This window comes from Triticum aestivum, chromosome 3A (assembly GCF_018294505.1).
Source record: "Triticum aestivum cultivar Chinese Spring chromosome 3A, IWGSC CS RefSeq v2.1, whole genome shotgun sequence".
Classification (NCBI taxonomy): domain Eukaryota; kingdom Viridiplantae; phylum Streptophyta; class Magnoliopsida; order Poales; family Poaceae; genus Triticum; species Triticum aestivum.
In genome coordinates, this window is record NC_057800.1 from 627,117,238 (window position 1) to 627,130,891 (window position 13,654).

Genomic DNA, 13,654 nt, shown 5'->3' on the forward strand with positions numbered 1-13,654 from the left:
CACCTAAACCTTCTACATCATCTAGAGCGTTCGATCACGATCGCGTGGCCGAAAACCGCACCTCATTTGGACACTCCTAGCTCCCTCTATGCCTATATATACCTCCCCCTCTCCAAATTTTGGATCTCCCCGTCCAAAACCCTAAAAAAACACCTCGCGCCGGCCGGACAGCGTCCGCCGCCGCCTCCGGCCAACCGGGGCACGCCACGTCACCTGGGGGAGAGCCCCACTTCGCCGCCACCGCGCGGGCCTGCCAGGCCCGCACCGGGCCCCCGCGGCCCACCTGCCCACCGCCGCCCGTGCCTTCGTCTTCAAGCTCCGCGGCGAGCCCGCGCCGCCTCGCCTCTCTCTCCGACGGAGCCGCGCCACCGCGCCGCAGCACGAACTCGTCAGCGGCCGCCTCATCCCTCGGCGGCAGGAGCCTCCGTGCCGCCATCGCCGTCCATCACCATCGACGCCGCCGCCCCAGCCTTCCTCCTCCCTCCTCAATGCCGCCTCCCCGAGCTCTCCGGCAAGCCGCCGGCCTACCTCCCCGACGAACTCCGGCGTTCCTCGGTCGGCGTACGCCCAGATCCAGATCCGAGCTACAGTAACCTAGGGTTGACCTCGATTTTTCCCTAAGTCTGCATATTATTTGCTCATGTTCTTCATGCTATAACTTTGCATCCGTAGCTCCGTTTTGGGCATATAGCATATCAAAATGTTCGCCTCAGAGAGTACATCATTTCATATCATTGCATCATTTTCATTTGAGTTCATCTTGATGCCCGAAATGCTGTTATAAGAGTGCTACTTGAGATATTTGTCAGATCTGCTACTCCATTTAGATTTGTCATTTTTGCCATGATTATTGTGTGCATGATATGCCCATGAGCTCTACATATGTTTTGTTAAGGGTTTTTCCATCTTTCCAGACGTGCAACCCATGTATTTTTGTGATGTGTGTGGTGACTAGCACAAGCTTGCGAAGTGAGGCACTTGGTAATGCTGATTTCAGGGACTTAGCATTTCCACTAAGTCCTTGAGCTGTTTATCTCATATGGCCATATGTTCATGTTGTTTCCTAGTGATCCGTGCCTCTTTTGAGGATGATCAGTAAGGATGTTTTGTTAATCTTGTAGTGCTCTATCCATCCATGTCTTTGTTTGCAATTATGGAGCACCCTAGCTTGAGTCAATCGAGCTCTACTTTTGCTACTTCGTGAATCTGGGCAGATTGTCTACTTGTTAGCGATTTTGCCGATGATGTTGTAGTTGATCCGTGCATGCTATGCTATTGTTCTTGCCATGTCTAGCTTGCATTTTGTGTATTCTTGATGGGTGTATGCTTAGATTGTCATGACTTGCTCCGTAGTGAGTGCATCGAGCTCGTAAACATGCCTACTTGATATCTGTTTTCAGCATGCTCCAGTTTTCACTAAGTCTGAGAACTGATTATGTTTTTGCCATGTTCACATGCTTGCAATTGTATTTTCTGATCCCTTTTGGCTCAAGGTCACTAAGGGACTTTTGTTAAGCTCTTTGAGTAGCTCCATGCCATGCTTTACTTTGCCATGTTCAGGTCCTGTAGCATGTAGTTTTGTTGCTCCGAAGAGTGCTACCTGATCTGAAATTCCAGACAAGTGTTAATTTCACTAAGTCTGAAATCTGTTTGCCATATGCATTTTTGCCATGCTTGTTTGAACCTGTTAATGGATGAATTGGCCGTAGCTCAGTGCTAGACTTTTGTTAAGCATCATGAATGCATCCCTGCCATGTATTTTGTTGTCATGTTTGGGTGCTGTAGCATGTTCATCTCATTGCATTTAGATGGCTACTTGCTGTAAATCGCAGACCGGTGTCATATTTGAATTGCTTGCCATTTCCAAACCGTAACTCCGATTCCGGCGTTCTTTATATCGTTTTCAAGCGATTTCATCTCATCTTTCCAGTGGCACACTTGGATTTCCAAGTTGAGGCCAGGTTCATGCATCCCTTGTCAAATCTTGCATATGCATCCCGCATCGCATCCCGCATAGCATACCATCTTTGCATCATATTGTTTGAGCCTTGCACGTGGTTGATTGTGTCCTTGTTGCTTGTTTGTCTTGTTTGGGTAGAGCCGGGAGACGAGTTCGCTAACGAGGAGCCCGTTGAGTTTGCTTTCGAGGATCCAGTCAACTCTGACAACTTTGCAGGCAAGATGATCATACCCTCGAAATCACTACTATCTTTGCTATGCTAGATTGCTCGCTCTTTTGCTATGCCAATGCTACGATGCCTACCACTTGCTTTCAAGCCTCCCAAATTGCCATGTCAAACCTCTAACCCACCATGTCCTAGCAAACCGTTGATTGGCTATGTTACCGCTTTGCTCAGCCCCTCTTATAGCGTTGCTAGTTGCAGGTGAAGATTGGAGACCGTTCCTTGTTGGAACATTTATTTACTTGTTGGGATATCATTATATTGCCATGTTATCTTAATGCATCTATATACTTGGTAAAGGGTGGAAGGCTCGGCCTCTCGCCTAGTGTTTTGTTCCACTCTTGCCGCCCTAGTTTCCGTCATATCGGTGTTATGTTCCCGGATTTTGCGTTCCTTACGCGGTTGGGTTATAATGGGAACCCCTTGATAGTTCGCCTTGATTAAAGCTTTTCCAGCAATGCCCAACCTTGGTTTTACCATTTGCCACCTAGCCTCTTTTTCCCTTGGGTTTCCGGAGCCCGAGGGTCATCTTATTTTAGCCCCCCCGGGCCAGTGCTCCTCTGAGTGTTGGTCCAACCGAGCGATGTCCGGGGCTACCAGGGGCAACTCTGGGCTGGCCTACCCGACGTCTGGCTCATCTGAGTGTGCCCTGAGAACGAGATATGTGCAGCTCCTATCGGGATTTGTCGGCACATTCGGGCGGTGTTGCTGGTCTTGTTTTAACCTGTCGAAGTGTCTTGAAGAACCGAGGTACCGAGTCTGATCGGAACGTCTCGGGAGGAGGTCTATTCCTTCGTTGACCGTGAGAGCTTGTCATGGGCTAAGTTGGGACTCCCCTGCAGGGATTTGAACTTTCGAAAGCCGTGCCCGCGGTTATGGGCAGATGGGAATTTGTTAATGTCCGGTTGTAGATAACTTGAACCTTAACTTAATTAAAATGAATCAACTGAGTGTGTTACCGTGATGGCCTCTTCTCGGCGGAGTCCGGGAAGTGGACACGGTGTTGGAGTAATGCTTGCGCAGGTTGCTCTCTAGTTTCTCGCTCGCGCTTTGCCTCCTCTTCTCGCTCTCTTTTGCGAACAGGATAGCCACCATATTTGCTAGTCGCTTGCTGCAGCTCCACATATTTACCTTGCCTTACCTATAAGCTTAAATAGTCTTGATCGCGAGGGTGCGAGATTGCTGAGTCCCTGTGGCTCACAGATTACTATTACACCAGATGCAGGGCCTGATGATTCCGCTCCAGGTGACGCGCTCGAGCTCAAGTGGGAGTTCGACGAGGACTCTCAACGTTACTATGTTTCCTTTCCTGATGATCAGTAGTGGTGCCCAGTTGGGGGTGATCGGGACCGTGTCGCATGTTGGGTTATCTTTTATTTTGGCGCCGTAGTCGGGCCATGAGTGTTTGGATGATGTAATGTTATTTATGTACTTGATTGACGTGGCGAGTGTAAGCCAACTATGTTATCTCCCCTTTTATTATCTATATTACATGGGATGTTGTGAAGATTGCCTAACTTGCGACATATGCCTTCAATGCGATTATGCCTCTAAGTCGTGCCTCGACACGTGGGAGATATAGTCGCATCGAGGGTGTGGCAATGCCCACCGACAGGGGCCGTCTGGGCGACGCGGGAAGCGAGTGCGGCCCGGCGCTCGGTGCGGGCCCGACGAGTGTCAGACATGGGCGTGACGGTCGGAGGAGAACGGGGCGGTGGAAGACGAATTCCGGTGCACCCCTACCTGGCGCGCCAAATGTCGGATTTCGGGTTCCGGCAGACCCTTGAGGTTCGAACACTGGGGTGCGCGCGGAGATTTTGCCTCCTACCTACCTGCACCCCTCCGCCATGCTAGGATCTAAACTAAGGAAAGAACAACACAAAAGACACATGGTTTATACTGGTTCGGGCCACCGTTGTGGTGTAATACCCTACTCCAGTGTGTGGTGTGGTGGATTGCCTCTTGGGATGATGATGGTGAACAATACAAGGAAGAACAGCCTCGCGAGGGTCTGTTCTTGGCTGAGGCGATGAACTGCTGGGAGGAGTTCAGCCACCTTTCTCTCTCTCTCTCTCTCTGCTCTCCTTTGGCCGACCGACCCCCTTGCTGTGTGGGCGGCTGGTCCTATTTATAGAGGCCCTGGTCCTCTTCCCAAATATTGAGTGGGAAGGGAGCCAACAATGGCGGGCTAATTTGAAGGGGGACAGCAAGTATCAGCTATCCTGACAAAAGTAGTCTTCGCCTGCGCAAAGCTCTGGTGATGACGCCGTCTTGGGCTCCACGGTGACCTCCGTCTCGTAGTCCTACTGGTCTTGGTCTCGTTGCACCGAAATGGCAACCTTTTCCTGATGCCTCAGTACTCCGCGGCTGCGGTTGCCCCCTTTGCACCAAAGAGGAAAGGAGGACGCTGCGCGGGCTGGCACCCGCCTGGCGCCCTGAGTTGTCATGGCTTGCGTCATGGGCACCTCGTGAGGTACCCCGCCTTGATCTCTCCGCCTCCTCGTGAGCTAGCCTGACGAGGCTGTGCCTGAGGAAGCTTCGCGTCGTCTGCCCCGCGAGGCTTGGCCCCTCGCGAGGGTCTTGGGTTTGTGTTGGTGAAGATGGGCCGTGCTGGGCCCCCCTTTGAGCCACGCCGCAGGCCGCAGGCAGGCAAGTCTGGGGACCCCCGTTCCCAGAATGCCGACAACGTCCACGAGGGTGGAGGGGCGCGCCCCCCTACCTCGTGGGCACCTCGTGCGCTCTCCGGACTCCGTTTTCTTGCACAATACGTATTTTGGTCGGTAAAAATTCATTATATAATCTCCCGAAGGTTTTGACACCTGTATCACGCAAATATCCTCTGTTCTTGTTTCAAGCTGTTTCCTGTCAGGGTCGTCAAGGCCAGGCATCATGTCGTCCCCCTACTCCAACAATGGTGACAACGATGCTTGGCTAATGAAGATAGAGCTAAAGAGGGAAGAACCCATGGAGATCAACAAGGATAAAGGGATCAAGAAGGCCACAGAGGATCAAGCTCCGGCAGCAGAAGACATCCTTCAACTTGATCACAATCTTCTTACCCCAACTGAGATTGAGGCTTTCAAGATGATTGAGTTAGCTCATATACAAAACAAGTATCTCACACGTGAAAATATTTTGTTGAAGGAGCATATTGTTGCACGCAAGGGCATTATCCACAAGCTGGAGGACCTCTTACGCTCGATATGTGACTATCCATCATCAACAACACCTCCATCTTCTTCATCAGCAAAGGAGACATAATCACATGGGTATGGGCACTCCCCTTGGCAACTGCCAAGCTTGGGGGAGGTGCCCCAGTATCGTATCACCATCACTTTTATCTTTACCATTTTTCTTAGTTTGTTCCTTTTGGTAATATCTTGATCTAGTAGAATAAAGTTTATGGCATGATCTAGCTTTGAGTTTTTCTTTATGATCCCTCTATGTAATCGAGTCCGTGAGTTATATATAATAAAGATTAGTGTTGAGTCAAGGGCTTGATTATTTTGCCATGATCTTGAGTGAATAAAAGAAAAGAGAAAAGAACAAAAAGAAATAAAGAGTTCATATTGATCTTATTGAGATAATGAGCTCACATAGAAAGAGTATGATGATTAAAAGTTGTTGAGAGTTGACAAACATAGTTTTGGTCATCGCTGCAATTAATAGGAAGTAATAAAGAAAGAGAGGTCTTCACATATAAACACTATCTTGGACATCTTTTATGATTGTGAGCACTCATTAAAATATGACATGCTAAAGAGTTGACGTTGGACAAGGAAGACAACGTAATGGGTTATGTTTTCTTACATCTGAGATAAATTATATTGTCATGGATCCTCCAACATGTTGATCTTGCCTTTCCCCCTCATGCTAGCAAAATTCATCGCACCAAGTAGAGATACTACTTGTGCTTCGAAACACCCTTAAGCCAGTTTTGCCATGAGAGTCCGCCATACCTACCTATGGATTGAGTAAGATCCTCCAAGTAAGTTGTCATCGGTGCAAGCAATAAAAATTGCTCTCTAAATATGTATGACTTATTAGTGTGGGAGAATATAAGCTTTATACGATCATGTGATATGGAAGAAATAAAAGCGACAGACTGCATAATAAAAGGTCCATATCACAAGTGGCAATATAAAGTGACATTCTTTCGCATTACGATTTTGTGCATCCAACCATAAAAGCGCATGATAACCTCTGCTTCCCTCTGTGAAGGGCCTGTCTTTTACTTTTATCTCCTACCTTGCATAAGAGTCATGGTGATCTTCACCCTTCCTTTTTATATTTTATCCTTTGGCTAGCACAATATGTTGGAAAGATCCTCGTATATATGGCTAATTGGATGTGAGCTTTCATGAACTATTATTTTTGACATTACCCTTGAGGTAAAATGTTGGGAGGCAAAATTACAAGCCCCTATCTTTCTCTGTGTCCGATTAAAACTCCATACCCATAAGTATTGCGTGAGTGTCAGCAATTGTGAAAAACTATTTGATAGTTGAGTATGTGGACTTGCTAAAAAGCTCTTATATTGACTCTTTCCTATGTTATGATAAATTGCAATTGCTCCAATGACCAAGATTATAATTTGTTAGTTGCCAATGAAGTTTATGATTCATACTTGAAATTGTGATTGAATTATTACTCTAGCATAAGAAATCATATGACATTATCCATATATGTTGTTGTTCTAAGAATGATCATGATGCCCTCATGTCCGTATTTTATTTTATCGACACCTCTACCTCTAAACATGTGGACATATTTATAGTTATCGGCTTTCGCTTGAGGACAAGCGAGGTCTAAGCTTGGGGGATTTGATACGTCCATTTTGCATCATGCTTTTATATCGATATTTATTGCATTATGGGTTGTTATTACACATTATGTCACAATAGTTATGCCTATTCTCTCTTATTTTACAAGGTTTACATAAAGAGGGAGAATACCGGCAGCTGGGATTCTGGGCTGGAAAAGGAGCAAATATTAGAGACATATTTTGCACAGCTTAAAAAGTCCTGAAACTTCATGGAAGATGTTTTCAGAATATATAAAAAATACTCAGTGGAAGAAGTTCACCAAGGGGGCCACACCCTGCCCACGAGGGTGGGGGCACGCCCTACCCCCGTGGGCGCGCCCCCTACCTCATGGGCCCCCTGGTGGCCCTCCGATGGCCATCTTCTGCTATATGGTGTCTTTCGATGAGGAAAAAATCATAAGCCATCTCCTCGGATGAAACTCCGCCACCACGAGGCGGAACCTTGGCGGATCCAATCTAGGGCTCCGGCAGAGCTGTTCTGCCGGGGAAACTTCCCTCCGGGAGGGGGAAATCATCGCCATCGTCATCACCAATGCTCCTCTCATCGGGAGAGGGCAATCTCCATCAACATCTTCATCATCACCATCTCCTCTCAAAACCCTAGTTCATCTCTTGTATATAATTCTTGTCTCCAAGTGCGGGATTGGTACTAGTAGGTTGCTAGTAGTGTTAATTACTCCTTGTAGTTGATGCTAGTTGGTTTATTTGGTGGAAGATCATATGTTCAGATCGTATATGCATATTAATACCCTCTGATTATGAACATGAATATGCTTCGTGAGTAGTTATGTTTGTTCCTGAGGACATGGGAGAAGACTTGCTATTAGTAGTCATGTGAATTTGGTATTCGTTCGATATTTTGATGAGATGTATGTTGTCTAGCCTCTAGTGGTGTTATGTGAACGTCGACTACATAACACTTCACCATTATTTGGGCCTAGAGGAAGGCATTGGTTAGTAATAAGTAGATGATGGGTTGCTAGAGTGACAGAAGCTTAAACCCTAGTTTATGCGTTGCTTCGTAAGGGGCTGATTTGGATCCATATGTTTCATGCTATGGTTAGGTTTACCTTAATACTTTTGTTGTAGTCGCGGATGCTTGCAATAGAGGTTTATCATAAGTGGGATGCTTGTCCAAGTAAGGACAGTACCCAAGCACCGGTCCACCCACATACCAAATTATCAAAGTACCAAACGTGAATCATATGAGCGTGATGAAAACTAGCTTGACGATATTCCCATGTGTCCTCGGGAGCGCTTTCCTCTATATAAGAGTTTGTCCAGGCTTGTCCTTTGCTACAAAAAGGATTGGGCCACCTTGCTGCACTTTATTTACTTTTGTTACTTGTTGCTCGTTACAAATTATCCTATCACAAAACTATCTGTTACCACTTATTTCAATACTTGCAGAGAATACCTTGCTGGAAACCGCTTATCATTTCCTTCTACTCATCGTTGGGTTCGACACTCTTACTTATCGAAAGGACTACGATAGATCCCCTATACTTGTGGGTCATCAGTTATCAGGCGAATGAGCCCAGTTTTTCTTTTCTTCCTATATATAAAAAAGTATGCTACTTGGTGTCAGCTTAGTCAAAAAACAATTGTGCCAACCTTGACCGTTGGATTGACATTCAATGTCAGTCGTGTTTCCTCACTCTCTTCTTCCTCCAGTCGTTAAAGCCAAACCAGCGCCGGTGGGACCGCCTACTTCCGCCTCCGACGGCTGGCTGTGCTGTCGCGCACGCATCGTGGCCACATTGCACCCTAAAACTCTGCACATCTTCCCCGGCTCTTGTTCATTCCCGTCCGAGGCCTCACCATCGTCCTCCGCCTTGATTCGCTCGCCGCGGCGCCGCCCTCCGGTGTTGTCAACATGTTCAACAACCGAGAGGAATAAGGAGATGACTGTACATTGTGAGGATGACAGTAGGGACCCAGTAGCGTGCAGTAATTTTGTTTTTTCGGGACAGAGAAGGGTATCAACTGGGTTGTTCGGGAGCTGTGGCCCGTCTAGCACATGACCAGCCCACTTTGTTTTTTTCCTTTCTGAAAATGGCTAGCCCAGCTATTTTGTTTTTTGTAGAATAACCAACGTAGGCCTACTTGTTTTTCTACGCCCTACTGGGCCGGAAGTCTATCAAGACGAGGAGGGATGCATTTTGCCCAGAAAATGGGCTATAAGTAATAAGAAATGGGCTATAAATAATATTAAATGGACTGTAAAATGAAAAATATAGCAAACATGCAATTAGTTCCAAAATACTTTTTTCTTTCGGATTTTGATATTTTAAATTTCATTGTTTTTGTGCGGGTAAAATTTCATTCGATTTAAATTAAGGTATGTTTAATTTTTAAATTAATTTGAATCTGGCTAGAAATTTCGGGTTGTATGTTGTTTGGGTCACATTTGGAGGCTCACTAGTGGGTCTACTAGGTTGACGTGTATGAAAGGCTTTGTCAACTTAGTCCACAAATGATTGCAGTAGTGATCGTTGGATGTTAATCCAACGGCCGTGCTGCTTCTTCAATATCTGATCATCTTGCTCCAGCCGCCCAAACCAGCGCCGGTGGGACTGCCTGCTCCCGCCTCCCGTGACCGGCTGTGCTGCCGCACAGGCCGCACCGCCCCACCCTACTCCATTGCTGGCCAGGCCATTCCTCTACTCACCCACACCTCCTGTTATTTTCCGGCGACGGCAGCCGGACCAATAAACCCTCATACTCCCCACCGCGTGCACTACAAGAAATATATCAACTTGTGACCTTGACTATTGGTCACTGAAAGGTCATTGTTTTTTATTTGCGACCTTTTTGTGACCAAAAACAGAAGGTCAAAAGCTAGCAGTCGTAAACTGAAATTAACGACCTTCTCTGTGAGAAGGTCATAGACGTTTATGACCAAAACAGAAGATCGTTGAACCCATGACCTTTTGTTTTGGTCACTGGCTGTCTGCTCAGGCCACGTCGGATCCGACGTGGCAATCTGACGTGGCAAAATAGCGACCAATTGAAAAGGTCACTGACAAGATTCAGCCCGGTCCGATTGATTCTTTTACATGGGCCGAACCCATTAATTCAGCCCATTTGTTGTTGTTTTTTCTTTCAATTTGAGTCAACTACATGGGTCGGGCCCAACAATTTGGCCTTTTTATTTCTAGGCCTTAGCCATTTCACAGTCCATTTCATTAAGCCTTTTTGTACCGTGTATTCATAAATGCACAACATTCAAGTACACTACTGTTTGGGCCATAGCATTTTTAGAGCCCAAATATTATTTGATCCATTAGAACATCCAAACCTTTTCATTCACAGATTTCAAATTTACACATTTCAACAGCAAACAATCAAAACATTCTTTCAATTAAATGATCAAATCCAAAAATCGATCAATGAAACTCACAATACCACATGTACAATAGCACATATTGCACGATCCAACAAGTGTACATACAATCAAAAAACAAATACACATGCACCAAAACTTGGTGGCAACATCAACTAAAACTTGGTGCACATATCCAGGCTTCTTCTGATCTTCGGTAAGAGCAGCAGCCACCTCGACGACATTAGATCCTGATCTACATAAATTAGTAGTGAGATAGAGTGAAAGTTGAATGATTGCCAATAAAATACATGGGTAGAACATGGATGACATTATATAGAAGAGTAGAGATCTGTGTCCCTTCTAAGCACATCAAATGTACAAAATCTGGACTGGTTAAATAATAATTGTATCCTTCTCTACAAGCACATATAAGTAATTAATAAGTACTAATCCTATCATGTATGGCAGGCTTGCAAGATGGAGATGCATACATGACTAAACAGTAACATATTATGGTATGACCAGGGTGAGAAAATCAACAACTCGATCGACCCAACATTGAAATCGGACATGATATCCTAAAACAGCAAGAAACGGGAAAAGTAGGCTCATACATCAGGACCACTAAAACCAAGCACATCACAACCATGGTCGAGGAAATAATCAACATCTGCATTTTACCGCAGTACACTTACCACAAAACTGTCATCAGTACAGAGATCATTAGCTACCACCGCATGAAGCATCCATACATCAAACTGATTTTTCTACAGTTGGTTGAAACACTACACGTCAACCAGAAATTTGTAAGTACATGAGACAATGGCTTAACAGAAGAACATTGTGACTTCCTCGGCTATTTGTTTCAACAGTAGTACAAACATCACCTCTGTTACACCCTCAGCAGCATTAAACAATGCCTGATAATATACATGTACAGAAGATTCATACACAGTCGCATGACCAACATTCAGCATGTTATCTACACAAAGAAGAGAAAAGTCAAACAGATCTCAATCATTTTGCAGTATTAACACATGCACATCAAGTAAGAGTGGTGCTCTGTTTTTACCACAGCGGCACAAGCGAGACAATGTCTGATTTGCCCTACTCCTCCACAAGATTCGCCCTACATTTCAAAGCACACTGCATGGGAACAAAGACACTTATGAACAAAGATATGCCTCAAATTTCAACAGAACACTACTGTGCTAGTTAAGCTAGTCAATGCACAAACATATAAGCATGCAGAAATAGTAGTACTAGTCATATACATGACACATCATGTAACAAGATCTAAAATGAATAATTCTAGGCTAGAAGAAAAATATATAATACCAAATACCAACTAAAAAGTACAGGATGCTAGTAGCGGAACAAACACTACTATATCTGCCAAATGCACAGGCCAATTAAGCATGTTCCTCCAATATTATGCAATCTGAGATGCAAACAGGTAACAATGCCTATTTTTCTTGTCATAAGAAGAGGCTAGAGCCCTTTTCTGTTTGGTGATGGTGCTGATGGGGCGATGGTAGGCACGCCTATATTTACAAGAACAACTGGGCATTTTGTACGAGTAAAGATATCATGTAGTTCCCTGAATTAACAAATTACGCACACCCTAAAAAGTGACAACAAAGGTACGCATGGGCATTTATCGCCATAGCAATAGTTCAAGGATAAAATCATAGATGATATATTTTTTAAGATCCACAAACCCAGACACAACAAGTTCTTACTAGACTATCAACATATATACAGGTATGTTTTTACAACAAAAATGTCAAGTTTTTATGGATCAATAAGAAGAAGATGGTCAATCAAACATTTCCAGGCATGGTATGAATTTCCAAAGGGGAGGACGAGCAAACAAATATTTATATTTCAGTGCCATACAATCAACTGGGTCAAAGAAGAAAAGAAAAATCGTCCAGTGAAGACAGTAGGCTATTCAAGAAAAAAATTGGACCTGATTTTGCCCTGTCCATGGTGTTCCACACCAATCGAGAATTTGACCACAGACCTCGGCGCATAACAGAATCATGATGTCCATTTGCATCCAGGGCTGAATTTGACCACGAAAATTGGCTATTAAGTAGTATACTCATGTGGTGAATTTTATTGAATACTTAATCTATACTCTGCATCTACCAAAAGCAAATCTCCTTGAACAAGGTCTGATGCCAAACAATCCAAAGGCATCTAATAGAAAAAGGCAAAATGGTGCTTCTGCGATAGTTCCCATCCATGGTCTCCACAACTGCAAAAGAACGAAGAAGATGGTTACCGAGGCACCAAAGTTGCTTCATAATCTGCATAGGATTTACCCAAAATGTAGCGCATATGTAGAAGAAACTATGAAATGTGTATAAGAATCATCACATGAACAAATAAACAAGACCCCCATGAACTTGGAACGCTGTGAACACTAGCAGGACGCACAACAGACCTTGGAAGACTGACTGCGTGTAACCGGAGCAGAAATCAAAATTGTGAAACAGAGTACATGACCAGCAGTCTGTACAGGCATACGGTTAAGAGTACATCGCTTTTTCAAATGCTATGTTATGGTTTTGTGCGGTTTGCGCCATTGGCAAAAGCAAAACTAATAGAATTCCCAGATGTGGAAAAAATAGCATATTGTTTCCCCCGGAGACTAACTGAGAAGGAATCGATCATGATAGGACGTACTTTCTAAGTTACCTGGACTTCCAGAACAGGAATCAAACATGAGAAATGTAACAACTGTTACAATTGAAATATCAGAACTAACTCCGTTGCCGGTGAATCCCTGATCTTCACTGAAGTGGCAAGATAAAACCACAGAGAGTAATAAGCCTACACAGACTACATGATCATAGTGTACTAAGCTAAATCTATAAGGGGGGCATTTCCAGGACCAAAAACAGCACCAATCAGATCATGCGATTCTAGCTATGCAAGTCCCCAAGTCGTACAGCCAACTGATTCGTAACCAGCCGATGCTATGATCCATTAGCAGGACCGACTGAACCTACACCTACACTTCAGCGCGCAGCCGCGCCAGCACGCAGCATAATTCGGCAGCGAGATCCAACAAACAAAAGCCCCACAGCAGACACACACACACACACATACGCTTCAAGGGGAAGGGGAATCTACCTGCTGCCGAACAGACGGGGATAGGAAGACCGGCGATGTCCCAAATCTGGGCCTTGACGACCTTGTCGTCGACCTAGAGGGAGCGGGTGGCGAACTCGACCCCCCTGATGGTGGACTTGGACTCGAGGCTGAACTCGTTGCGGGTGAAGCGGGAGAGCAGGTTGGACTTGCCGA

At 45.2% G+C, this 13,654-nt stretch overlaps 1 long non-coding RNA gene across 4 annotated transcripts; it reads right to left on the reverse strand.

Moving 5' to 3' along the window:
* Positions 1–10,350: 10,350 nt before the first annotated feature.
* LOC123062709 (uncharacterized) lies at positions 10,351–13,654 on the reverse strand. Of its 4 annotated transcripts, XR_006429833.1 has the most exons (7): positions 13,481–13,654; positions 12,491–12,599; positions 12,309–12,404; positions 11,409–11,482; positions 11,224–11,318; positions 11,032–11,121; positions 10,351–10,589 (listed from the first exon to the last, which is right to left on the reverse strand). It is a non-coding gene; the product is annotated as an uncharacterized lncRNA (long non-coding RNA). The 4 variants fall into 4 exon arrangements; XR_006429832.1 differs by having other exon boundaries at positions 11,032–11,318; XR_006429834.1 differs by having other exon boundaries at positions 10,351–10,584; positions 11,032–11,318; positions 12,309–12,599.